At 48.5% G+C, this 26,369-nt stretch overlaps 1 long non-coding RNA gene across 2 annotated transcripts in view; it reads left to right on the forward strand.

Annotated features, from left to right (window-relative positions):
• Positions 1-22,128, forward strand: part of LOC138565936 (uncharacterized) — a 38,875-nt gene extending 16,747 nt beyond the window's left edge. Inside the window, exons 2-4 of one of the 2 annotated variants that reach the window (XR_011301719.1) lie at positions 19,814-19,934; positions 20,037-20,148; positions 20,262-22,128. This is a non-coding gene — a long non-coding RNA (uncharacterized lncRNA). The remainder of the gene's footprint in view (positions 1-19,813; positions 19,935-20,036; positions 20,149-20,261) is intronic. The other variant, XR_011301718.1, reaches the window with a different exon arrangement.
• Positions 22,129-26,369: the final 4,241 nt, after the last annotated feature.

Raw genomic sequence — 26,369 nt, forward strand, 5'->3', positions numbered from 1 at the left:
GATTAATCATGGGGTCAGGTACTACATTATAATCCCCCTACCCCCACCACCAAGATCACTTGTCCATCTGCAAAAGCAGTCCTTTCCGACAGAAAGTCCACCAGGAATCCACCCTGCTTCTCACTGGCGGAATAAAGAGATATGACAGTAAACAGATGACCGCCTAACAAGCCCTTGACCCCCTATAAAATGACCCCCCCCCGGGTCATTCTTCTCTCCCAACTCAACAAAGATCCCTGTTCCACCTTTATTAGTACTGAAATAGGCAAGATATTGTTTAGCAAAGTGTCTATTGCGCAGTCTACGAAAATCAGTGTGACACAGGTGCGTCTCCTGTAACAAGGCTATGGAACATTCCTGGTCCCTCAATCTCTGCAACACAGATTTAAGGGGGAGTTCAATCCGTGCACATTAAGAGCAAGTTCTTTAACTCTGGCCCAACGGGGAGTCCGCTAACACGACCTCAGTGATAAGTGGAAATAAGAGATAAGCTTAAACTAAGCAGGTGTCACACTCTACAAGTAGCGAACTGATCATGACTCTTACCATCCCGCATCCAATTTTACCTCAACATTTACGAGAACCCTTCCAAAAAAGCCCATCCCACACCCACCAACAAGAAAGACTCGTATAAAAATAAAAACGGTTCAGAAAAGGAGCTATTATCACAGACCGGGGCTATTGCCTGCTGTCGCCAGACCAAAACACAGTTACAAATCAATAGAGAGAATATTCATGCCATCGCCAAGTCCATCCGCTCACAGAGTCTAGATTGTCCAAACAGTTAAAGTGAGGAGAACCATCTTGAGGAAACCTGTGGAGAACCATCTCCGGTTCCGGAAGCACCTCAAGACCTTCCTCTTTGCTTCTGCCTTTGCCCCCCCTGTCCCCTGCTGATTCTACATTCCCTCGGCACCATGCACCTGGCCACCCTCTTTCCTCCGGGCCAAGGTACCTGCTCCTCTTGCCACCCGCATGCACTGCCTCCGAGCCACCCCTTGCACTGGGGTCTGTATCTGTACCCATACAGCCCCTACCCCTTTGTTTTGTTCTTCCTGCACTTATCAGACCTACCCAGCCTGCTGCCTTAAACCCAGCACTGCCACTTGCTGGCTGCACTACCTCTGTTTGTTTCCTTTTTATTTATTAATTTATTTATTATTATTTGTTTTTTTTCCCTCCTTGCTCCGCACTCTCCTTTTGATCCCCCTTCCATGCACTTCTCCCTCTCCCCCTCTACCATGCACTTACTCGTTCTCAATGTCACTGGGCCTAGTAAGATCGTTGTTTTTGTTTCTCCTCTGTTCCCCTTCCCTTGCCTTGTCACGCTCTGAAACACTTGTGTATGAGCGCGATAGAAATAAAATATCAATTTCAATTTCAACCAGAACCTATAGAGATAAGTAAAAAAAAAAGCATCCAGAACTACTTCACCTGCGTGGGGCCAATCACCTTCATTTTACTCCCGAGTGGCCCCCAGGGTTTCGTGCCTTACCAGCTCTTGACCACAATCCCCTCTGTGGCTTAGGGACCCAACCTCATGAGGGCCAGATGGCCATGATGACAGTAAATCCTAAGCATCCTGATGTGATGTTATTGACCAATGTTTCCCCTCCACAGTGAAGAACAGAGCAGTGGAGAAGCCCCATCTGAAATGAATACCATTCTCCCTGAGCCACACAGTAAGTGGACAAAGCATCCTGCGCCTCTGGATTGTGAAAGTCGCCAGATCCTGGGATATCTGAAGGTCGGCACCACGAAAAGTAAAGGCTGGTCTGCACGTGCTGCTTCCATGATGCGCTGCTTAAACGTGAGGAAATTGACACTACTGAGAACATCAGGTGGCTGGCTTGATCCATCCGAGAGAGACCCTCAAAGACTATGGGTATGGTTCAGTTCCACCTTGGCATCCTCAGACAGTCAGAGAGGAGACCGGAAGAAGGTGCAGACCTAATTCAGCAAATCTGAGTCACTTACAGATCTAGGTATGCTGCGTAGCCTGACATTGTTACATCGTGAATGATTGTCGATGTCCTCCTGCTTGTGTTCCAGGGCCTCACACCTCGGAAGGCATTGGTAAGCATCGCAAGACTCCAAGGTTTGCTCAGAAAGAGTCCTCAATGTCCCTAATACACTGTTCTGCCTCCGTCACGCGTTTGTCAATTGTCACAACTTTAGAGGAGAGCTCAGCAACACTGTTTTGGAGTGCCCGCTTCAGTTCCCTCAGCAGGTTAGCCAGATCCGGTTTGGTAGCTGGTAGAGCCATGTCCTCTCCCCTCTCCTGGGGACACTGCACCAGCAGGACAGCGTTGTCAATCTTCTTAGGTCCTTCACAGGCATGTACCAAGCATGCAATATCACCATCTGTAGGGGTATTTCCCCTCTTTGCCATCACAGCCTCCAGGTAACAAATCCAGGGACCACAGGTAGCCCAAGCACCAATAAAGAAAGATCAGGCAGTATGTGATCTGTGCACAGGGACTGAGGGGTCTTAACTACAATGCTCGTGAAGAGAGATAAGGCAGCATGTAATCCATGCACAGGGACTCCAACAGATACCACTATCACCCATGTAGTAAGAGTCACCGCACACCCAGGCACCACACACCTAGGACCAACCAAAGCCCTCAAGGAGATGCTCCGTATGCATCAAGCAATGAGTCAGGCATCTGGCAAGTCCTCACGGGAAGCCTCCAACTGCCAGAGCACTCACCAGCTGGGCAGAAAGCATGTAATTCAAGGCAGCTCCCAAAGGAAGAGAGGAGAAAGATGCAGAGAAAAAACAACAGGTACCCCAAAGGGAAAGCTTGGGTCAGACAGCTTAGTGCAAGTTACAGTCCCAGACCCACGCATCTCTACCCTGGAGAAGAGGGTCAGCTGCTCAGTTTATGGCGAGCAAGGGTTGCAGGCGCCATGTTGGAGTTGGTGTGGTCCCCGCTCCGCTGATTCCAGGATTCCCAACCCTGTCCAGCGAGGGCTGCGGGTGCCGAAACTCGGTCCCTGCATGCCTCGAGGCTTCACCTAGCCAGAGTGAGGATTTCTAGGCTCTGGCGACACTTATGACGGCGCCATTAACACTGAAGGCCCGGCGATGTCCGGAGACTGTTAAGGAGGCATCCGTGTGTGGGCCTCCTAAACCACACCCCCCTCAATAACTTTTAAACATGTTTCACAATGGATATTTAAGAAGCAAATGGTTGTAAATGTGTACCAATACGCATCTTTTTTTTATTTTGGATAAAATCTTATTATTGGTTCACGGTCTGCTACAGAAATAGAGAATTTCACCTTTGGCTCTTACCCACCTTTAAAGACAGCAAAGATCAAAAGAAAAAAACCTCTCCAAACATCAACCATGCCACCCAACGTTGCTAATCCATACAGTGACTAAACCAGTTTCACATTTTAGAAAGAAATCAACACAGAAATTCTCACCACATTAAACAACTATTCCAAGGTCAAAAATGAGGTAGAAGGGATTAAGGAAAAAGAGTTATGAAGGAAAAAAAGGCAAGGCACTTAAACCTTTCCTGGAAGAAGAGGAACAACAAAAAGAACAGGAACATAAACATACCCGTACAGCCATACCCCCCACTTGCTGAAGTTAGTGTCTGTGCTACACTTCATAGCCACGGGCACATACCAACACACTGTGGGTGAACTGCATGGGATATTGCAACCCTGTTTTTCGCGTGTCCTGTTTCAGGTTGGAGACCACATCATCCTACTCAGGACTGCTGACCAGGTCAATGCCACTAAAATTGCCTTCCATGCCCTTGCAGGCATGACTGGATCTCTCTTCTGCCTTTGACATGGTGAACCATGCCATCCTGCTCAGCTGTCTCCCTGATCACTGATCAGGCCCTGGCTTGGCTGACCTCTCTCCTCTCCGATCGACACTCCCAGGTCTAACTAGGATCCTTGCTCTCCTCTATCTCTACCTGTGGTGTTCCCCAGGGGTCTAACCTCTCTCCCTGGCTGTTCAATTAATACCTGGCACTTCTTGCCCACCGCATTGCTGCTCTCTGCCCGAACTTTCAGTGCTATGTGGATGACACTCATTTCAGGCTCCCTTCTGCCACCTCTTCTCCCTTTCTCATCTCTGACTGTCTGTCCGCTATCCAGGTGTGGTTCGTCGCCAACGACATCTGCCTTAATGCCAGTAAGACGGAGATTCTCCTCATCGGCACACCTGCTCCCTCCTTTACTGTCGCTCTCTGGCCAGCCTCTCTTGGACCTCTTTCTGCTCCCACCTGTGAGGCTAAAAACCTCGGGGTCATCTTCGACTCCCCACTCTCCTCCTCTCCTGACATCTCTGACATCTCTAAGAAGTCACACTACCAGCTGCACCTCCTCAGAGGTATTCTTCCTTTCCTCTCCTTCTTCCAGAAGTTCACTGTCTCTAGAGCTCTGGTTCTCTCTAGGCTGCACTACTGCCTCTTTCTTAATCTGCCTGCTTCTACTCTGCGCCCTCTGCAACTCATCCAGAACAGGACTGCAAGGCTTGTCTTTGGCCTCAAGCCCAGGGATCGTATCTCTCCAGGACTGAAATCTCTGCAATGGCTCCCAGTGGCTGTGAGGATTAAGTTGAAAACCCTCTGCATTGTCCACAAGGCATTCTGAGGCTTGGGGCCTCAATACCTTCAACTCTCTCTTCCTAAATATCTCCCTTGTCGAGCTCTTCGCTCACCCGCCTCGAACTCCCTCAGGGTCAGTCGCTTCTCCAAGCAACGAGTTTGTGGTAAATCTCTTTCTTCGGCTGGGGCCTCCCTCTGGAACAGCCTCCCTGAAACTTGAGGAGAACGAGCTCCAGTTCCGGAAGGACCTCAAGACCTTCCTCTTTGATTCTTTTCTCCCCCTTTCCCCTGCTGAACTCCTGACTGAAACTGCATTGGTCACCTGGCTACCCTCTGATCTCGGGCCCAGGTACCCTCCCCCGCCAGTTGCACACCTGCACTGCCTCCCAGGCAACAGCTGCACTTGGGTGGCTGTTTCTGTATCCCTACAGTCCCCTACAAGCTCTTGACACTTGATGTCTGCACTTACCCCTGCACTTGCCACAAGCTGGCTGCACTTTTACCTTTTTTTTAAATTTAATTTATTTTTTACTGTGGATCCTATGTATTGCACAGCCACCTCCTCCCCCGCACTTTTCCCTTTCCCCCCCTCCCCTGCACTTGCGCGATCTCAATGTCACCTGGCCTAGTAAGACCTTTGTCTTTGTTTTCCCTTTGTTTCCCCTCCCTTGCCTAATCGCGCCTTGAAACACTTGTGTATAGGCGCGTTATAAATCCCATATTATATCATAGGTGTATTGGACGGAATACATGTGGAGCTGGTGGCCAGGCATGCTGTGGAGGCAGTCTACTGAAACAGAAAACTATCACTCACTGAACATGCAGATGGTGTGTGATGCCCGCCACCTTATCACCCACTGCTGTGCCAGATGTCCTGGTTCAACCCATGACTCCACGGTGCTGCGCAACTCCACGCTGCCTGGGTACATGGCACGGCACAGTGGACTGTGTAACTGGATGCTGGGTGAATGTAACTACAAGGGCATGTGCACTGTTGAATTATGGGCAGGTATAACACCGATCAGCAGTGGCTGTGCGCAGTGTATGCATTCCTTTATTTGTTGTTCAAATATTCTGCGCTCATGCAATTAGCAAAACACCCTGAAAGCGCACAGAGGGCAGACAGGGTGGGTAAAGGGGAAGTTAGACCATGAATTAGAGCAAGGATCAATAATTGCTACAATAGTGCAACAAGTAATGATAAAAAAAAGTAAGGGTAGACAAACCTACTATTGCTAGTGAGTGCATTGAACGTGCAAGTGTAGAGGGGGAAATCAAGGTGCAACACAGTAATAGCATGCGTGAGTGCAAGGGCTTGACATGTGTGTCTCAATTGAAGAAAATGATCCAGTGCATGCGTAACAACATCCATTCCGTACACCAATACGAAAATCACTACATGTAACAGAACGCACCCAACCAAAGTGACAAAAAAGAAGCACAAACACAGTCAAGAACACCCACACCACCTGATGCAAAGACAGAGAATAGATATGCTCCCACCCACATACCACCATTGGCCTGCACGCCAATTACCCAGGTCCCCTGCCTGTTAGAAGTGCACAATCACATATGCTTTGGATTGGAATTTTAAATGATTCACAGTACATATCTATGATTTAGTGCCACGGACATAATAGTATTATTACATTGTAACACAATTATAACACATACATCAGTTCCCTTTGTGTGAGTTGTACTGAAAGGGTCAGAGGTCATGTTAGCTGCTGCAAAATGGGCCAATTCATGGTCTCCTGTCATGTGAGCCTAGGATGGAAATAGAGTTCAGCTTGGAGTCCTAGAACAACGATAGTGAGAGCCTGCACTCCCATATATTCCCACAGACAAGGATACTTTGCAAGGCCAATTTCTAAAACAATCTTCATGGCAGAAGCCATGGTTGATGAGAGATGCTGGGCTAATTGGGTGGGGAGGTAATGTCCAGTCCACCTCCTGGCACCTGGGTTTGAGTTTACGTGCTGATAAGTGAATCGAATGTTACAGACATGGCACGAGCATGCCAACCAATTGTAGAGGGCCTTGTAGTTTGAAGACCAATGATAAACTGTGTACTTTACAAGTTTTAAGAGGTAGGCATACGTTTTCCACCTGACAGTGGGCAGCAAATCCCAATCCTAGTCCCTATGCAATGTATACTTACTTGTTCCCCTTAAGCCTATCACAGCCTTTGATAGGTTTCCTATTATTTCCCATGCAGTATGACATCACGTCTGACGTATTCTTTGCATATAAGGATGTTTTTTTGAGAAAATCGTCAAGAGCCTGAGCGAACGTCCGTTGATGTCCGTTGTAACCGCCCTGTTTTGGATAATTGTTAATAAAACAGTACCTTTGCCATTTCCCGAGTTGGTTCCATTATTTGGACTCAGAATTATTCTGCAACCCCATCCATTGCATGCACGTTACTAAAGAGCCATATGCTCATGTTGTAGCGGTGCGGATGGTTGAAAAAGATCCAAACTAGTTTGTCTCCAGTGTTTCGGACGATCCGGCATCGTCTGCCATTAGCCGGAAGATCACAGGGTTTCCTGTGGGGAGCGGCGGATAGAATTAAATTTGCAATAGGTGTGTTTGGGCCATGATATCTTGCACCCCCACTATCAAAAGGTATCCGGGCGTCCAGGGAGGGGTTAGATTGTGCATCTACATTGATTGGGAACAGATTAAACATAAAACAGGATGACCACTTGTGTCAGTGTGAGTTTACCCCAGGGAGGTAGGGGATGCGAATTACCATAGGTGTGTTCAGGCCATGATATATTGCACCCCCCACAATCAAAAGGCATGGTGGTCTCCAGGGAGGGGTTAGATGGTGCACCTACATTGGTTGGGACCAGATTAAACATAAAACAGGATGACCACTTGCGTCAGTGTGAGTTAACCCCAGGGAGGTAGGGGATGCAACCTACCATAGGTGTATTCAGGCCATGATATCTTGCACCCCCCACAATAAAAAGGTATGGGGGTGTTCCGGGAGGGGTTAGGGGACACCTCTACATGGGTTAGGACCAGAGTAAACATAAACCAGGATGACCACTTGCGCTAGTGTCAATAGCCCCAAGAGAAATAGGGGATGCAAATTACCATGGGTGCATTCAGGCCATGATATCTTGCACCCCCCACAATCAAAAGGCATAGGGGTCTCCAGGGAGGGGCTAGGGGACGCCTCTATATTGGTTAGGACCAGATTAAACATACAGCAGGATGACCACGTGCGCTAGTGTGAGTTAACCCCAGGGAGGTAGGGGATGCGAACTACCATAGGTGTATTCAGGCCATGATATCTTGCACCCCCCACAATCGAAAGGTATGGGGGTGTTCCGGGAGGGGTTAGAGGATGCCTCTACATTGGTTAGGACCAGAGTAAACATAAACCAGGATGACCACTTGCGCTACTGTCAATAGCCCCAAGAGTAATAGGGGATGCAAATTACCATAGGTGCATTCAGGCCATGATATCTTGCACCCCCCACAATCAAAAGGCATAGGGGTCTCCAGGGAGGGGCTAGGAGACGCCTCTATATTGGTTAGGACCAGATTAATCATACAGCAGGATGACCACGTGCGCTAGTGTGAGTTAACCCCAGGGAGGTAGGGGATGCGAATTACCATAGGTGTGTTCAGGCCATGATATCTTGCACCCCCACAATCAAAAGGCATGGGGGTCTCCAGGAAGGGGTTAGATGGTGCATCTACATTGATTGGGACCAGAATAAACATAAAACAGGATGACCACTTGGACTAGTGTGAATAGCCCCAAGAGAAATAGGGGGTGCAAATTACCATAGGTGCATTCAGGCCATGATATCTTGCACCCCCACAATCAAAAGGCATGGGGGTCTCCAGGGAAGGGTTAGATGGTGCACCTACATTGGTTGGGACCAGATTAAACATAAAACAGGATGACCAAATGCGCTAGTGTGAGTTTACCCCAGGGAGGTAGGGGATGCAAACTACCATAGGTGTGTTCAGGCCATGACATCTTGCACCCCCACAATCAAAAGGTATGGGGGTGTCCAGGGAGGGGCTAGGTGATGCCTCTACATTGATTGGGACCAGATTAAACATACAGCAGGATGACCACGTGCGCTACTGTGAGTTAACCCCAGGGAGGTAGGGAATGCGAATTACCATAGGTGTGTTCAGGCCATGATATCTTGCACCCCCCACAATCAAAAGGCATGGGGGTCTCCAGGGAGGGGTTGGATGGTGCATCTACATTGATTGGGACCAGATTAAACATAAAACAGGATGACCACTTGCACTAGTGTGAATAGCCCCAAGAGAAATAGGGGATGCAAATTACCATAGGTGCATTCAGGCCATGATATCTTGCACCCCCCACAATCAAAAGGTATGGGGGTGTTCCGGGAGGCGGTAGATGGTGCCTCTACATTGGTTGGGACCAGATTAAACATAAAACAGGATGACCACTTGCGTCAGTGTGAGTTAACCCCAGTGAGGTAGGGGATGCAAACTACCATAGGTGCATTCAGGCCATGATATCTTGCACCCCCCACAATCAAAAGGTATGGGGGTGTCCAGGGAGGGGTTAGATGGTGCATCTACATTGATTGGGACCAGATTAAACATAAAACAGGATGACCACTTGCACTAGTGTGAATAGCCCCAAGAGAAATAGGGGATGCAAATTACCATAGGTGCATTCAGGCCATGATATCTTGCACCCCCCACAAACAAAAGGTATGGGGGTGTTCCGGGAGGGGGTAGATGGTGCCTCTACATTTGTTGGGACCAGATTAAACATAAAACAGGATGACCACTTGCGCTAGTGTGAATAGCCCCAAGAGAAATAGGGGATGCAAATTACCATAGGTGCATTCAGGCCATGATATCTTGCACCCCCCACAATCAAAAGGCATGGTGGTCTCCAGGGAGGGGTTAGATGGTGTATCTACATTGATTGGGACCAGATTAAACATAAAACAGGATGACCACTTGCGTCAGTGTGAGTTAACCCCAGGGAGGTAGGGGATGCAACCTACCATAGGTGCATTCAGGCCATGATATCTTGCACCCCCCACAATCGAAAGGTATGGGGGTGTTCCGGGAGGGGTTAGGGGACACCTCTACATTGGTTAGGACCAGAGTAAACATAAACCAGGATGACCACTTGCGCTAGTGTCAATAGCCCCAAGAGAAATAGGGGATGCAAATTACCATAGGTGCATTCAGGCCATGATATCTTGCACCCCCCACAATCAAAAGGCATAGGGGTCTCCAGGGAGGGGCTAGGAGACGCCTCTATATTGGTTAGGACCAGATTAATCATACAGCAGGATGACCACGTGCGCTAGTGTGAGTTAACCCCAGGGAGGTAGGGGATGCGAATTACCATAGGTGTGTTCAGGCCATGATATCTTGCACCCCCACAATCAAAAGGCATGGGGGTCTCCAGGAAGGGGTTAGATGGTGCATCTACATTGATTGGGACCAGAATAAACATAAAACAGGATGACCACTTGGACTAGTGTGAATAGCCCCAAGAGAAATAGGGGGTGCAAATTACCATAGGTGCATTCAGGCCATGATATCTTGCACCCCCACAATCAAAAGGCATGGGGGTCTCCAGGGAAGGGTTAGATGGTGCACCTACATTGGTTGGGACCAGATTAAACATAAAACAGGATGACCAAATGCGCTAGTGTGAGTTTACCCCAGGGAGGTAGGGGATGCAAACTACCATAGGTGTGTTCAGGCCATGACATCTTGCACCCCCACAATCAAAAGGTATGGGGGTGTCCAGGGAGGGGCTAGGTGATGCCTCTACATTGATTGGGACCAGATTAAACATACAGCAGGATGACCACGTGCGCTACTGTGAGTTAACCCCAGGGAGGTAGGGAATGCGAATTACCATAGGTGTGTTCAGGCCATGATATCTTGCACCCCCCACAATCAAAAGGCATGGGGGTCTCCAGGGAGGGGTTGGATGGTGCATCTACATTGATTGGGACCAGATTAAACATAAAACAGGATGACCACTTGCACTAGTGTGAATAGCCCCAAGAGAAATAGGGGATGCAAATTACCATAGGTGCATTCAGGCCATGATATCTTGCACCCCCCACAATCAAAAGGTATGGGGGTGTTCCGGGAGGCGGTAGATGGTGCCTCTACATTGGTTGGGACCAGATTAAACATAAAACAGGATGACCACTTGCGTCAGTGTGAGTTAACCCCAGTGAGGTAGGGGATGCAAACTACCATAGGTGCATTCAGGCCATGATATCTTGCACCCCCCACAATCAAAAGGTATGGGGGTGTCCAGGGAGGGGTTAGATGGTGCATCTACATTGATTGGGACCAGATTAAACATAAAACAGGATGACCACTTGCACTAGTGTGAATAGCCCCAAGAGAAATAGGGGATGCAAATTACCATAGGTGCATTCAGGCCATGATATCTTGCACCCCCCACAAACAAAAGGTATGGGGGTGTTCCGGGAGGGGGTAGATGGTGCCTCTACATTTGTTGGGACCAGATTAAACATAAAACAGGATGACCACTTGCGCTAGTGTGAATAGCCCCAAGAGAAATAGGGGATGCAAATTACCATAGGTGCATTCAGGCCATGATATCTTGCACCCCCCACAATCAAAAGGTATGGGGGTGTCCAGGGAGGGGCTAGGTGATGCCTCTACATTGATTGGGACCAGATTAAACATACAGCCGGATGACCCCGTGCGCTAGTGTGAGTTAACCCCAGGGAGGTAGGGGAAGCAAACTACCATAGGTGCATTCAGGCCATGACATCTTGCACCCCCCACAATCAAAAGGTATGGGGACTCCAGGGAGGGGTTAGACTGTGCATCTACATTGATTGGAACCAGATTAAACATAAAACAGGATGACCACGTGCGCTAGTGTGAATAGCCCCAAGAGAAATAGGGGATGCAAATTACCATAGGTGCATTCAGGCCATGATATCTTGCACCCCCCACAATCAAAAGGCATGGTGGTCTCCAGGGAGGGGTTAGATGGTGTATCTACATTGGTTGGGACCAGATTAAACATAAAACAGGATGACCACTTGCGTCAGTGTGAGTTAACCCCAGGGAGGTAGGGGATGCAACCTACCATAGGTGCATTCAGGCCATGATATCTTGCACCCCCCACAATCGAAAGGTATGGGGGTGTTCCGGGAGGGGTTAGGGGACACCTCTACATTGGTTAGGACCAGAGTAAACATAAACCAGGATGACCACTTGCGCTAGTGTCAATAGCCCCAAGAGAAATAGGGGATGCAAATTACCATAGGTGCATTCAGGCCATGATATCTTGCACCCCCCACAATCAAAAGGCATAGGGGTCTCCAGGGAGGGGCTAGGAGACGCCTCTATATTGGTTAGGACCAGATTAATCATACAGCAGGATGACCACGTGCGCTAGTGTGAGTTAACCCCAGGGAGGTAGGGGATGCAAACTACCATAGGTGCATTCAGGCCATGACATCTTGCACCCCCCACAATCAAAAGGCATGGGGGTCTCCAGGAAGGGGTTAGATGGTGCATCTACATTGATTGGGACCAGAATAAACATAAAACAGGATGACCACTTGCACTAGTGTGAATAGCCCCAAGAGAAATAGGGGGTGCAAATTACCATAGGTGCATTCAGGCCATGATATCTTGCACCCCCCACAATCAAAAGGCATGGGGTCTCCAGGGAAGGGTTAGATGGTGCATCTACATTGATTGGGACCAGATTAAACATAAAACAGGATGACCAAATGCGCTAGTGTGAGTTTACCCCAGGGAGGTAGGGGATGCGAACTACCATAGGTGTGTTCCGGCCATGATATCTTGCACCCCCACAATCAAAAGGTATGGGGGTGTCCAGGGAGGGGCTAGGTGATGCCTCTACATTGATTGGGACCAGATTAAACATACAGCAGGATGACCACGTGCGCTACTGTGAGTTAACCCCAGTGAGGTAGGGGATGTAAACTACCATAGGTGCATTCAGGCCATGACATCTTGCACCCCCCACAATCAAAAGGCATGGGGGTCTCCAGGGAGGGGTTGGATGGTGCATCTACATTGATTGGGACCAGATTAAACATAAAACAGGATGACCAAATGCGCTAGTGTGAGTTTACCCCAGGGAGGTAGGGGATGCGAACTACCATAGGTGTGTTCAGGCCATGATATCTTGCACCCCCACAATCAAAAGGTATGGGGGTGTCCAGGGAGGGGCAATGGGACGCCTCTACATTGGTTAGGACCAGAGTAAACATAAAACAGGATGACCAAATGTGCTAGTGTGAGTTTACCCCAGGGAGGTAGGGGATGCGAACTACCATAGGTGTGTTCAGGCCATGACATCTTGCACCCCCCACAATCAAAAGGTATGGGGGTGTCCAGGGAGGGGTTAGATGGTGCATCTACATTGATTGGGACCAGAGTAAACATAAAACAGGATGACCATTTGCACTAGTGTGAATAGCCCCAAGAGAAATAGGGGATGCAAATTACCACAGGTGCATTCAGGCCATGATATCTTGCACCCCCCACAATCAAAAGGCATGGGGACTCCAGGGAGTGGTTAGACTGTGCATCTACATTGATTGGAACCAGATTAAACATAAAACAGGATGACCACGTGCGCTAGTATGAGTTAACCCCAGGGAGGTAGGGGATGCAAACTACCATAGGTGCATTCAGGCCATGACATCTTGCACCCCCCACAATCAAAAGGTATGGGGGTGTCCAGGGAGGGGCTAGGTGATGACTCTACATTGATTGGGACCAGATTAAACATACAGCCTGGTGACCACGTGTGCTAGTGTGAGTTAACCCCAGTGAGGTAGGGGATGTAAACTACCATAGGTGCATTCAGGCCATGACATCTTGCACCCCCCACAATCAAAAGGTATGGGGGTGTCCAGGGAGGGGTTAGATGGTGCATCTACATTGATTGGGACCAGATTAAACATAAAACAGGATGACCACTTGCACTAGTGTGAATAGCCCCAAGAGAAATAGGGGATGCAAATTACCATAGATGCATTCAGGCCATGATATCTTGCACCCCCCCACAATAAAAAGGTATGGGGGTGTTCCGGGAGGGGGTAGATGGTGCCTCTACATTTGTTGGGACCAGATTAAACATAAAACAGGATGACCACTTGCGCTAGTGTGAATAGCCCCAAGAGAAATAGGGGATGCAAATTACCATAGGTGCATTCAGGCCATGATATCTTGCACCCCCCACAATCAAAAGGCATGGTGGTCTCCAGGGAGGGGTTAGATGGTGCACCTACATTGGTTGGGACCAGATTAAACATAAAACAGGATGACCACTTGCGTCAGTGTGAGTTAACCCCAGGGAGGTAGGGGATGCAACCTACCATAGGTGTATTCAGGCCATGATATCTTGCACCCCCCACAATAAAAAGGTATGGGGGTGTTCCGGGAGGGGTTAGGGGACACCTCTACATGGGTTAGGACCAGAGTAAACATAAACCAGGATGACCACTTGCGCTAGTGTCAATAGCCCCAAGAGAAATAGGGGATGCAAATTACCATAGGTGCATTCAGGCCATGATATCTTGCACCCCCCACAATCAAAAGGCATAGGGGTCTCCAGGGAGGGGCTAGGGGACGCCTCTATATTGGTTAGGACCAGATTAAACATACAGCAGGATGACCACGTGCGCTAGTGTGAGTTAACCCCAGGGAGGTAGGGGATGCGAACTACCATAGGTGTATTCAGGCCATGATATCTTGCACCCCCCACAATCGAAAGGTATGGGGGTGTTCCGGGAGGGGTTAGAGGATGCCTCTACATTGGTTAGGACCAGAGTAAACATAAACCAGGATGACCACTTGCGCTACTGTCAATAGCCCCAAGAGTAATAGGGGATGCAAATTACCATAGGTGCATTCAGGCCATGATATCTTGCACCCCCCACAATCAAAAGGCATAGGGGTCTCCAGGGAGGGGCTAGGAGACGCCTCTATATTGGTTAGGACCAGATTAATCATACAGCAGGATGACCACGTGCGCTAGTGTGAGTTAACCCCAGGGAGGTAGGGGATGCGAATTACCATAGGTGTGTTCAGGCCATGATATCTTGCACCCCCACAATCAAAAGGCATGGGGGTCTCCAGGAAGGGGTTAGATGGTGCATCTACATTGATTGGGACCAGAATAAACATAAAACAGGATGACCACTTGGACTAGTGTGAATAGCCCCAAGAGAAATAGGGGGTGCAAATTACCATAGGTGCATTCAGGCCATGATATCTTGCACCCCCACAATCAAAAGGCATGGGGGTCTCCAGGGAAGGGTTAGATGGTGCACCTACATTGGTTGGGACCAGATTAAACATAAAACAGGATGACCAAATGCGCTAGTGTGAGTTTACCCCAGGGAGGTAGGGGATGCAAACTACCATAGGTGTGTTCAGGCCATGACATCTTGCACCCCCACAATCAAAAGGTATGGGGGTGTCCAGGGAGGGGCTAGGTGATGCCTCTACATTGATTGGGACCAGATTAAACATACAGCAGGATGACCACGTGCGCTACTGTGAGTTAACCCCAGGGAGGTAGGGAATGCGAATTACCATAGGTGTGTTCAGGCCATGATATCTTGCACCCCCCACAATCAAAAGGCATGGGGGTCTCCAGGGAGGGGTTGGATGGTGCATCTACATTGATTGGGACCAGATTAAACATAAAACAGGATGACCACTTGCACTAGTGTGAATAGCCCCAAGAGAAATAGGGGATGCAAATTACCATAGGTGCATTCAGGCCATGATATCTTGCACCCCCCACAATCAAAAGGTATGGGGGTGTTCCGGGAGGCGGTAGATGGTGCCTCTACATTGGTTGGGACCAGATTAAACATAAAACAGGATGACCACTTGCGTCAGTGTGAGTTAACCCCAGTGAGGTAGGGGATGCAAACTACCATAGGTGCATTCAGGCCATGATATCTTGCACCCCCCACAATCAAAAGGTATGGGGGTGTCCAGGGAGGGGTTAGATGGTGCATCTACATTGATTGGGACCAGATTAAACATAAAACAGGATGACCACTTGCACTAGTGTGAATAGCCCCAAGAGAAATAGGGGTTGCAAATTACCATAGGTGCATTCAGGCCATGATATCTTGCACCCCCCACAAACAAAAGGTATGGGGGTGTTCCGGGAGGGGGTAGATGGTGCCTCTACATTTGTTGGGACCAGATTAAACATAAAACAGGATGACCACTTGCGCTAGTGTGAATAGCCCCAAGAGAAATAGGGGATGCAAATTACCATAGGTGCATTCAGGCCATGATATCTTGCACCCCCCACAATCAAAAGGTATGGGGGTGTCCAGGGAGGGGCTAGGTGATGCCTCTACATTGATTGGGACCAGATTAAACATACAGCCGGATGACCCCGTGCGCTAGTGTGAGTTAACCCCAGGGAGGTAGGGGAAGCAAACTACCATAGGTGCATTCAGGCCATGACATCTTGCACCCCCCACAATCAAAAGGTATGGGGACTCCAGGGAGGGGTTAGACTGTGCATCTACATTGATTGGAACCAGATTAAACATAAAACAGGATGACCACGTGCGCTAGTGTGAATAGCCCCAAGAGAAATAGGGGATGCAAATTACCATAGGTGCATTCAGGCCATGATATCTTGCACCCCCCACAATCAAAAGGCATGGTGGTCTCCAGGGAGGGGTTAGATGGTGCATCTACATTGGTTGGGACCAGATTAAACATAAAACAGGATGACCACTTGCGTCAGTGTGAGTTAACCCCAGGGAGGTAGGGGATGCAACCTACCATAGGTGCATTCAGGCCATGATATCTTGCACCCCCCACAATCGAAAGGTATGGGGGTGTTCTGGGAGGGGTTAGGGGACACCTCTACATTGGTTAGGACCAGAGTAAACATAAACCAGGATGACCACTTGCGCTAGTGTCAATAGCCCCAAGAGAAATAGGGGATGCAAATTACCATAGGTGCATTCAGGCCATGATATCTTGCACCCCCCACAATCAAAAGGCATAGGGGCTCCAGGGAGGGGCTAGGGGACGCCTCTATATTGGTTAGGACCAGATTAAACATACAGCAGGATGACCACGTGCACTAGTGTGAGTTAACCCCAGGGAGGTAGGGGATGCAAACTACCATAGGTGTATTCAGGCCATGATATCTTGCACCCCCCACAATCGAAAGGTATGGGGGTGTTCTGGGAGGGGTTAGGGGACACCTCTACATTGGTTAGGACCAGAGTAAACATAAACCAGGATGACCACTTGCGCTAGTGTCAATAGCCCCAAGAGAAATAGGGGATGTAAATTACCATAGGTGCATTCAGGCCATGATATCTTGCACCCCCCACAATCAAAAGGCATAGGGGCTCCAGGGAGGGGCTAGGGGACGCCTCTATATTGGCTAGGACCAGATTAAACATACAGCAGGATGACCACGTGCACTAGTGTGAGTTAACCCCAGGGAGGTAGGGGATGCGAACTACCATAGGTGTATTCAGGCCATGATATCTTGCACCCCCCACAATCGAAAGGTATGGGGGTGTTCCGGGAGGGGTTAGAGGATGCCTTTACATTGGTTAGGACCAGAGTAAACATAAACCAGGATGACCACTTGCGCTACTGTCAATAGCCCCAAGAGAAATAGGGGATGCAAATTACCATAGGTGCATTCAGGCCATGATATCTTGCACCCCCCACAATCAAAAGGTATGGGGGTGTTCCGGGAGGGGCTAGGGGAATGCCTCTATATTGGTTAGGACCAGAGTAAACATAAAACAGGATGACCACTTGCGCTAGTGTGAATTACCCCAAGAGAAATAGGGGATGCAAATTACCATAGGTGCATTCACGCCATGATATCTCGCACCCCCCACAATCAAAAGGCATGGTGGTCTCCAGGGAGGGGTTAGATGGTGCATCTACATTGGTTGGGACCAGATTAAACATAAAACAGGATGACCACTTGCGTCAGTGTGAGTTAACCCCAGGGAGGTAGGGGATGCAACCTACCGTAGGTGCATTCAGGCCATGATATCTTGCACCCCCCACAATCGAAAGGTATGGGGGTGTTCCGGGAGGGGTTAGGGGACACCTCTACATTGGTTGGGACCAGATTAAACATAAAACAGGATGACCACTTGCGTCAGTGTGAGTTAACCCCAGGGAGGTAGGGGATGCGAACTACCATAGGTGTATTCAGGCCATGATATCTTGCACCCCCACAATCAAAAGGTATGGGGGTGTCCAGGGCGATGTTAGATGGTGCCTCTACTTCGTTTGGGATCAGATTAAACATAAAACAGGATGACCACTTTTGTTAGTGTGAGCTAACCCCAGGGAGGCAGGGGACCATAAGTGCATTCAGGCCATGATATCTTGCACCCCCACAATCAAAGGGTATGGAGGCATCCAGGGAAGGGCTAGGTGGTGCCTCTACATCATTTGGGACCAGAGTAAACATAAAACAGGATGTGTGTTACAGGTTTTGTGAATTACCATAGTTGCATTCAGGCCATGATATCATGCACCCCAACAATGAAAAGGTATGGGGGTGTCAAGGGAGGAGGTAGGTGGTGCCGATACATTGGTAGGGACCAGATTAAACGTTAAACAGGATGACGACTTGTGTCATTGTGAGTTAACCCCAGGGAGACAGGGGATGCAAATTACCATAATACATGTAGGGGGGCTGATCGTGTCTCTCCCAGCATATATATGAGGTGAAAATGGGGTTGAAATAAAAAAGTCAACATTTTGGGGGTCATAGTAATTGGGGCACAGTAATCAGATAGATCCGTCTTGGAAGCAGACACAGAATTGATAGTTGTAGCTGTAAGGGGAAGGGGATCTTTCGGTTGGAAATGCCCCATTGTAGTGTGTGATGGCTGAATGCACGCCGAAGAACAGCGCTGCTGAGGACAAAAGGAAAGGAATTACACAGACTCTCACCAGTCTGCATTTCATCCCCATACAAACAGCCCAAACTTTAGGTAGGGGGCTTGAGCCTCATTAACCCAGTGGTGTTGTAGCCATGACATAGCGCAGCCCATACCAGTCACTTGCAGCAGTGTGTGATAATGTGCACAGTTTACCAAGCTTAACACCAATTACGTAAAATACTGTTGACTTCCCTTCCCAATAACACATGCTGAAGGGAGACCCTACCATGCACCCCCCTGCATTATGACAGAGTTGTGTGACTGAGCCCAACCTCCCCCTTTATCCTTAAGAGAGACTCCTGCAGTGATTCCTCGTGCTTTGATGTTGGAATCAAATATAGAAAGGTTAATTATGCCATAAAAAATGTTTAAGTGCCCCATCTACTGTAACAGTACAAACTTTCTTATTATTATACCATTTAAAATAATAACATGTGCGCCCTATCTGCTGTCACAGTACAACCTTTCTTATTTTGGCTGTAGTGTGATGTTGGAATAAAATATAGAAAGGTTAATTATGCCATAAAACATGTTTAAGTGCCCCATCTACTGTAACAGTACAACCTTTCTTATTATTATACCATTTAAAATAATAACATGTGCGCAAATGTACAACTGAGCGAATGCTAGGCTCCCAGACTTTGCACAGTATTAAAAAAAAAAAACAACATGGGAAGCCGTATATTATACCATACTGTATGATATTCGGCTTCCCATGACAGAGTGAAGGCCCTGTAACAACGCCCACCTGGTAGCTCTGGCCAATCCCTGAACAGAGATGTTGGAGGGCGGGCTGTAGGCGGGCTATAACATTAGCTTTTCATTTCGGGCTGCATGTATGGCTGTAGCCATCAAGTGGGCGTGACTCCGAAGATTGCCGAACACTGCCTCCCACAATCTACCATGGGAGGCAGGATAGCATACAACACCGGCTACGAGAAACGTATTTCCCTTTGGCACTAAACATTGCTACAGATGTAAGTGCTTTGACTTGCATGCAGGAGATATTGTAGATCTTTAGTAAAAGACATGTTCCTCAATTTAGAAAAACCGCTGGTTATATATATATACAATTTTGTGCCCTTAACATCACTCGAGAGGCGATACACACATTCTGTAATATCATAAGTACAACTCGAATGGTACTCCTTATGTAAAATATATATGGCCCGTTATAAATATAGAAACGTGCTATAGATAAAAACAGAAATGACATCTTTGCTGGCTTATTTTCTTTTCCAGCTGTTGTTTGTTGTCCTACTAAAATATGGAACCATCATCACACTGAATCTACAGAGTCCTGTTAGCAGCGCTAAACTGCGGAAGTAGCACCACTTTGTCTGCCAAAAAGCCAATAGAAAAGGTACCTTTTCTATAAAATAAGATTTTTTGCCGTGCACCCTTGATAGAGTATTGTGTGCACTTTAAATGAGCATCCCATTGACATAGATATATCTACTTACAGATATGGTGAAGAAACTCACGCTGTATGTCACGCATCCGTTAAGGAGCTAGATGATGTCATCTTATTAAATAATCTGCCTAACACGTCCCGAACAAATCTGTGTCACACACAGGTTAGCAGATGAAAAGACAATGAAAACACTGTCCATTACCACAGTTTTTTTTAAAGTGAAGCTCCGTTTAAGTGTTTTGTTGTAAAACAAATTTTATATTTTTCCACCTATAGATCATAACACAAGCCAATGGGAAAGTATGAATTACCTGTTTGAAAATACTTGATATTTTGTCCTGAAGACGGCCATCATCACTAAAACCAACGGCACTGAGAGAGTGTTCCAGATTAGTTTAAAGGGCCGAAACATATGTCGACTTGTTAATATGAATTTTGTACCATCTGTTTCCTATCTCTCAATTCAAGAATACAATACAGGGTATTTCGGGTTTAATGTATAATCCTATATTCTATATGACAATGTTGGAATAAAATAGACTGGTGGCGAAAGAGGTATACGAAAAGAACAAACCTACACTTGCTCTCATAACCCTGATACTACTGGGATCAAGGTCATTGATCCTTAAATTGGTTACAAAAATATGTTCTTGTGTTCACAGTATTGTACACTGTTTTTCCCGTTTTGGAACTGTCTATATTTGTTTCTATTCACCATGAAAGGTATGGTGTCTAGACACCAGCTAGATTGTAAGTGGATAGCACAGTCTTTGTTTTTATGTATATAGGACTTTTTTTCTGAGCCCTTTTTTATATTTTGCATTAAATGCACTAAATAAATGAACTTTTTACTTTAATAAATAATAGCTGTGGTATGGCTAATCTTTAATCACATTAGATTAGCCTGGTTCTAACCTGGTCTCTCACAGGGACTAAAGGTAGGGGTAGTCAACCCATCATTTTGTGTTTTGTCCCCGAAGAGATGATAATCTCATGGAAGAGGTCCCTGAAGGAATATAAAAACGAGAGAAAGAGAAGCTGGTGACATCACAAGAAGTGAGAGTGACGCACTAAGAAGATAAGAAAAAGAAGATGTATGGACCTTATAGAAACTGATGATGAAATAAGGAATCGCGTGAACATCCTTATGAAGAAAAGATTGCATGTGTGTGCGACACACTGCAGATAATGCAAACCGTTCAATGAATGTACAGATGCAGCAACGCAAGCAGACTAAGTATCATAGAAGCTAGCTATATGTAGTGAATAGACTGGAGATGAAGCCGCCATTGTATAGTGAGACATCAGTGTCACAAATTTTCGTAAGTTCAAACCCACAGAGAAAGAAGGATTGAGAGCTGTGTGTGTCGCAGCAAAGAATTAGTGGGAGATCGCAGACTTGAAGGGTGAAGCTGTTTGGCTTGGTATCAAAGCTGGAGCTAGCCAAGGCTGGTTATCTATCATTGAAGAACAGAAACCGTGAGGCGCTGAATCAGCCCGTGTTAAGGTGCAAAGAAAGAACGCCAGGTGTGGCAAGTTTATTAATTCAAGACAATTAATTACTGCAAAATGGACTGAATTGCGGTCACCTGTCACGTGAGCCAAGGATGGAAATAAGAGTTGGGCATACAGACCAGAACTGTGATAAGCGTGTGCCTGTACTACCCTTTATTACCAAGAGAAGATAATCTACTGCAAGGCTAAGTTCAAAGACAGTCTTCAAGGCAAGGGGCATGGGAAGCAAAGTCATGTTCGCTTCCTGGCACCTGGGTCTGAACTTAGGTGCTGCTAAGGAACCGAATGTTCCAGACATGGCACGAGTGTGCCAACCAATTGTAGAGGGACACATAACTAAGGGCCTTATAGTTTAAGGGCCAATAGTATTCTGTGTACTTAATAAATGTTGAGGATAACTTGCACTAAAGGCAGGCTTAAGTTGTCCACCTGACCGTAGAAACGTAACCACAACCCGAAACCGTATAGAAAGTATACTTAGATGTTCCCCTTGAACCAACCACAATCCCTCATAGGTTTATCTTATTCGCCACGTAGTATGACATTATGTATGATGAGTTTTTGCTACATAAATGTATTTTTATGTGATTTGCTTTGAGAGCACGATTGAACGTCCGTCGATGTCCGTTGTAACTCCCTGTTTTAGACAATTGCTATTAAAACAGTCGAATTAAACTTTGTCAACTTCCAGAGACGGTCTGATTATTTGGTGTAAGAGTTTCTCTGCATCCCATCCTTGCATGACAAGTTACTGATTAAGGAGAGGGCGCTAGAGTGCCACCCAAGATGGCGGCTCCCTAAAGAGCTCCCTGCAGCTCCTTAATTAATCTTCGCACATCGCTCCTTCTGTGGTGTCAAGTTGCCTCGGACTTTTGATGGGCTGGAGCCTGCTGGTCCCCAGAACACTTTGAACCTACTCTCGTCTCGCTCAGCCGCGGGTCTGCCGAGTTACGGCTCTGGTCTCCTCTGCATGGCCTGCGGCTGGCCGGCGGGGGAAGGGCAGCACCAGGATGGCGTGAGACCGGCAACTGCGGACGGCCAGGCTGATAGCACTGGGCCGCCACAAGACGCGGGTTGACGTGCGCCGAGGGGTGCTGGCAGAGACAGGACCGTCTCCGTCCCCGCAGCGGCCCGGAGCTAGGTGGTGTGGCCAATCGGGCCTTGCGCGACCTTCCAGAGTGACAGCAAGGTAGGAGGGCGGAGGCGTTTGCGGCCGGTACTGGGCATCCTGTGAGAGTGGGTCCCGCGGGAAGGGGGCTCCCTCGCACACGCCGCAGTAAGAACTCACCAAGCATCTGAGCTTCGGAACGCACCTCGTCCGCCAACCCCCCTGACTTTCCATTGGAGCTGCAGCGGCCCGCCGTCGCACCCGATCGGGAACGTGCGGCGCTTGGGCATGGGGAAGCCCCAGAGGCGTTTGTAGCACGGACCTCACCTCGAGCTACAACGCAGCACGAAGGCAGGCGCAGACAACTCCTAACACCCACTGAGGTCTCCCCACAATCACGCTACCGGTACTGACCTACCAGGAACCCAACCAGGAAGGACTCACTCGAACGGAAGACACCGGTGCTGGGTGCCACCACCCGCATTTCATTATTCGTGAATGCAAGAAGCCTAAGCTCCTCTCAGGCCGGCACCACTAGTAAGCCGAAACAGTATTAGCAGCGAACTCCTCCAGCTGGCACTCACATGCGACGGCCCGAGTGTCTTGCGGAGTCCTGATTGCGCAGCCCACTGACCCGCTGCTGAAGGTGAGAACCCACGACCGCGTGTGTCTCCAACGATCCCCTCGCTCCCAGAACAGCAACGTGGCGGTCCAGCAACTCTCAGTGCCAATGCACAGACTTTACTAGTTACATAAGCATTGACCTGATTACGGTCGCGTCCTCCTATCTACTGGTACGGGACCCCTGCACAACCCCGACTCAGTGGTGCATGGCAGAAGACACCGCCTAAAGACTATCCTCACCCAAGCTGTTGCCTAAACAACCACCAGGATCCGCCCTTCCCTGTCATCCCAGTACTTTACAAGCAGACCAACACCTGGACTGAGGGGGAGACCTGAAGCAAGTGCCCGGTTCCCACCTGTCAACACACTCTGAGTATCCTTGTCCCATTAGCCACCATCCAAGGGTGGCGTTTCGGCAGAAGCCAGCAAGCCACAGTCTCCTGCAGCAACAATCTTCCTAACCCCTTCCGCACTGCCGTGGCCCCCAGCGGGGTCGTTAGGGATACGTTTGGTGTCCGCGGCAGAGGCGCCAGAACCTTGGTCGGATTTGGACTGGCCTGGGCACCCGATTCCAGACGATTTCCCCCCCCCCAGGAACTAACCGCTGGGGCGGCAACACAGCACCAGGAGAGGCTCCACATACAACCCAGCGGTGTGACTCTGTGGGTCCTGTGTACTGCCCACACCGGCACCCACATAGTGTGCCACAGCGGACAAACAATAACAGCAGTCATCAGTACCGTTCCCCACTGTGTGCCCAATCCGACAGCAATAATGGGGAAAGTAGATAAGCCTCAGAAGAAACTTAACTTTGAAACCTGCGCCCTTAATAAATCCCTACCACGCAGCGGAGCCCCCTCACCAACACCCAATGAGGCCCCAACGGGGTCAGATGCCCCGAATATAGACATACGAGAAATCCTGATGGATCTGAAAACTGGTATTGGGGGACTAGGAAGCAAACTCGACAATTTGGCATCCAAAGTAGACCAAATCCAACACTGCATGGACAAGCATGCTGACAGGCTGGATGAAGTCGAGCAACGAGCTTCCGACCTTGATGATGGCGCGGTGGCCCTAAACGCCAGAGTCTCTACCCTCGAAACCCAAGTGAAAGCAGTCTGTGCCAAAAATGAGGACTTGGAAGGACGCTCTAGACGAAATAATATCAGAATCCTCGGGGTAAGAGAGCAACAACTCCAGTCCAATATGGAAGATCACATTGAGCGTATGTGCACTGAGCTGTTTGGGAAAGAAACGTTCTTGCAGCTGTTTATTGTGGAAAGAGCGCACAGAATCATGAACACAAGATCAATCCCAGGTGCGCCCCGCGGCCAATCATCGCAAAGTTATTAAATTACAAGAACCGGGACGCCATACTTAAAGCCGCCAGAGAGAAAGGGAAATTACACTACAATGGTGACCCAATTCAAATTTTTCCCGACTCCTCCCCAGCAGTTCAGTCGCAACGTCGCACATTTATGGCTGTCAAAAGGAGGCTCCAGGAAAACCAGATTCCTTATTCAATGCTTTTCCCGGCAAAACTTCACATTCAGCACAGAGGGAAGATCCAGTTCTTCACTTCACCAGAAGAAGCTCATGAATACATGGACAGCGCTGGTTGCAGACCCACACCCAACTCCCCGAGACCGCGACGCCAAAACCATCTGAGACAAGACCCGCCGTAACCATCGTGAGCCATTAAACATCGAGGAGGGTTCAGCCCACCGGCGGACTCCCGGCCGACACGCACCACAGAAACAATATCCTGTCTGATTGGGAGCTCTTCCCCCATTTGGAGGGCCACTAGCGCCCCAAGCACTGCAATGTTTACAGTTCAGTTCATCGGGGTGGTTACATTATGGGCAGTTGGGAGTTGCCCATACGAGGGAGGGAATTTAGCGCTTCAACGACACCCGTGAAGCCTCCGTCACCTGCACAGCTACACAGTATCACAAGTCCGCAGAGGAAATCTTTGAGGTTACCCCCACACCTGCACTACTGTCCTCAAGCTTCTAACCGCCAACTACAATCGCACTCCATGAGCATATCCGCGCCCAGCCCTTCACCCAAACGCCAATGGCCCAGCTTAAAATTGCCACCTGGAACATCCGCGATGGCAACCACCCGGCAAAAACCAGAAGACTACTGCAATATCTATGCAGGCACAAAATCAACATTGCAATACTACAAGAGACCCACCTCCTCCCAACCTCAGAACAACACTGGGCCAAAACCTGGGGATGTCACAGATATTTCTCATCATATTCATCCTACGCAAGAGGAGTAGCAATCCTAATTGATAGAAAAGCACAATTCAGCCTGCTCGAATCAAAAGGAGACTCCGAGAGAAGGGCATTACTAGTGAGAGGACTACTGGCCGGGAAGGAGGTGGTGCTGGTAAACTCATATGCGCCAAATACCGACAGACCAAGTCATTTTAACTGGGTGATGTCCCAACTCGGGAAAGTCAACGCTGCAACCATCATCTGGGGTGCTGATCTCAACACAACTCTTGATCCCAGGCTCGATAAATCTCAGAGCACTGGAACAAACCTCTCCAAGGCATGCCTCCAAGTAAAAGAAATCTGCCAAACATTTGCACTGGCCGACATGTGGAGGCAATATAACCAGGATGCAAGGGAACACACCTTCCACTCGGTGGTTCATAACACCAGCTCGTGAATTGACTACATCCTGGCCTCCGCGCATGGCCCATTCAGGTGGGGCGCAAGCTATACACTGCCACAAACATTCTCAGACCATTCAATGGTGACACTGGAAGTCTCGCTCTCAAGCACCAAATCTTCTGGCCTCAGCTGGAGGTTCAAAGCGGGTTCACTGACAGACGCAGTGTTCGCTGAAGAACTACGCCAAGAGCTAACAGTGTTTCTAGATATCAACCATGATTCTGTAAACTCCGCCGGAATAGTTTGGGAGACGCTGAAAAGCTACATTCGGGGAGTATGTATGGCAAAAGAATGCAGCATGCTAAAACTAATACGCAGAGAGCTGGCCACCTGCGAATATCGATTAAAGGATTTAGAAGGCGAGCACGCTACCACCCATGAGCCTCACGTCCTGGGAGCTCTGAAAAAAGAACTAACAGTGTTTAAAGATACGGCAGAACGTGAGCT

Source organism: Ambystoma mexicanum, chromosome 2p (genome assembly GCF_040938575.1).
Source record: "Ambystoma mexicanum isolate Mex_15411 chromosome 2p, UKY_AmexF1_1, whole genome shotgun sequence".
Classification (NCBI taxonomy): domain Eukaryota; kingdom Metazoa; phylum Chordata; class Amphibia; order Caudata; family Ambystomatidae; genus Ambystoma; species Ambystoma mexicanum.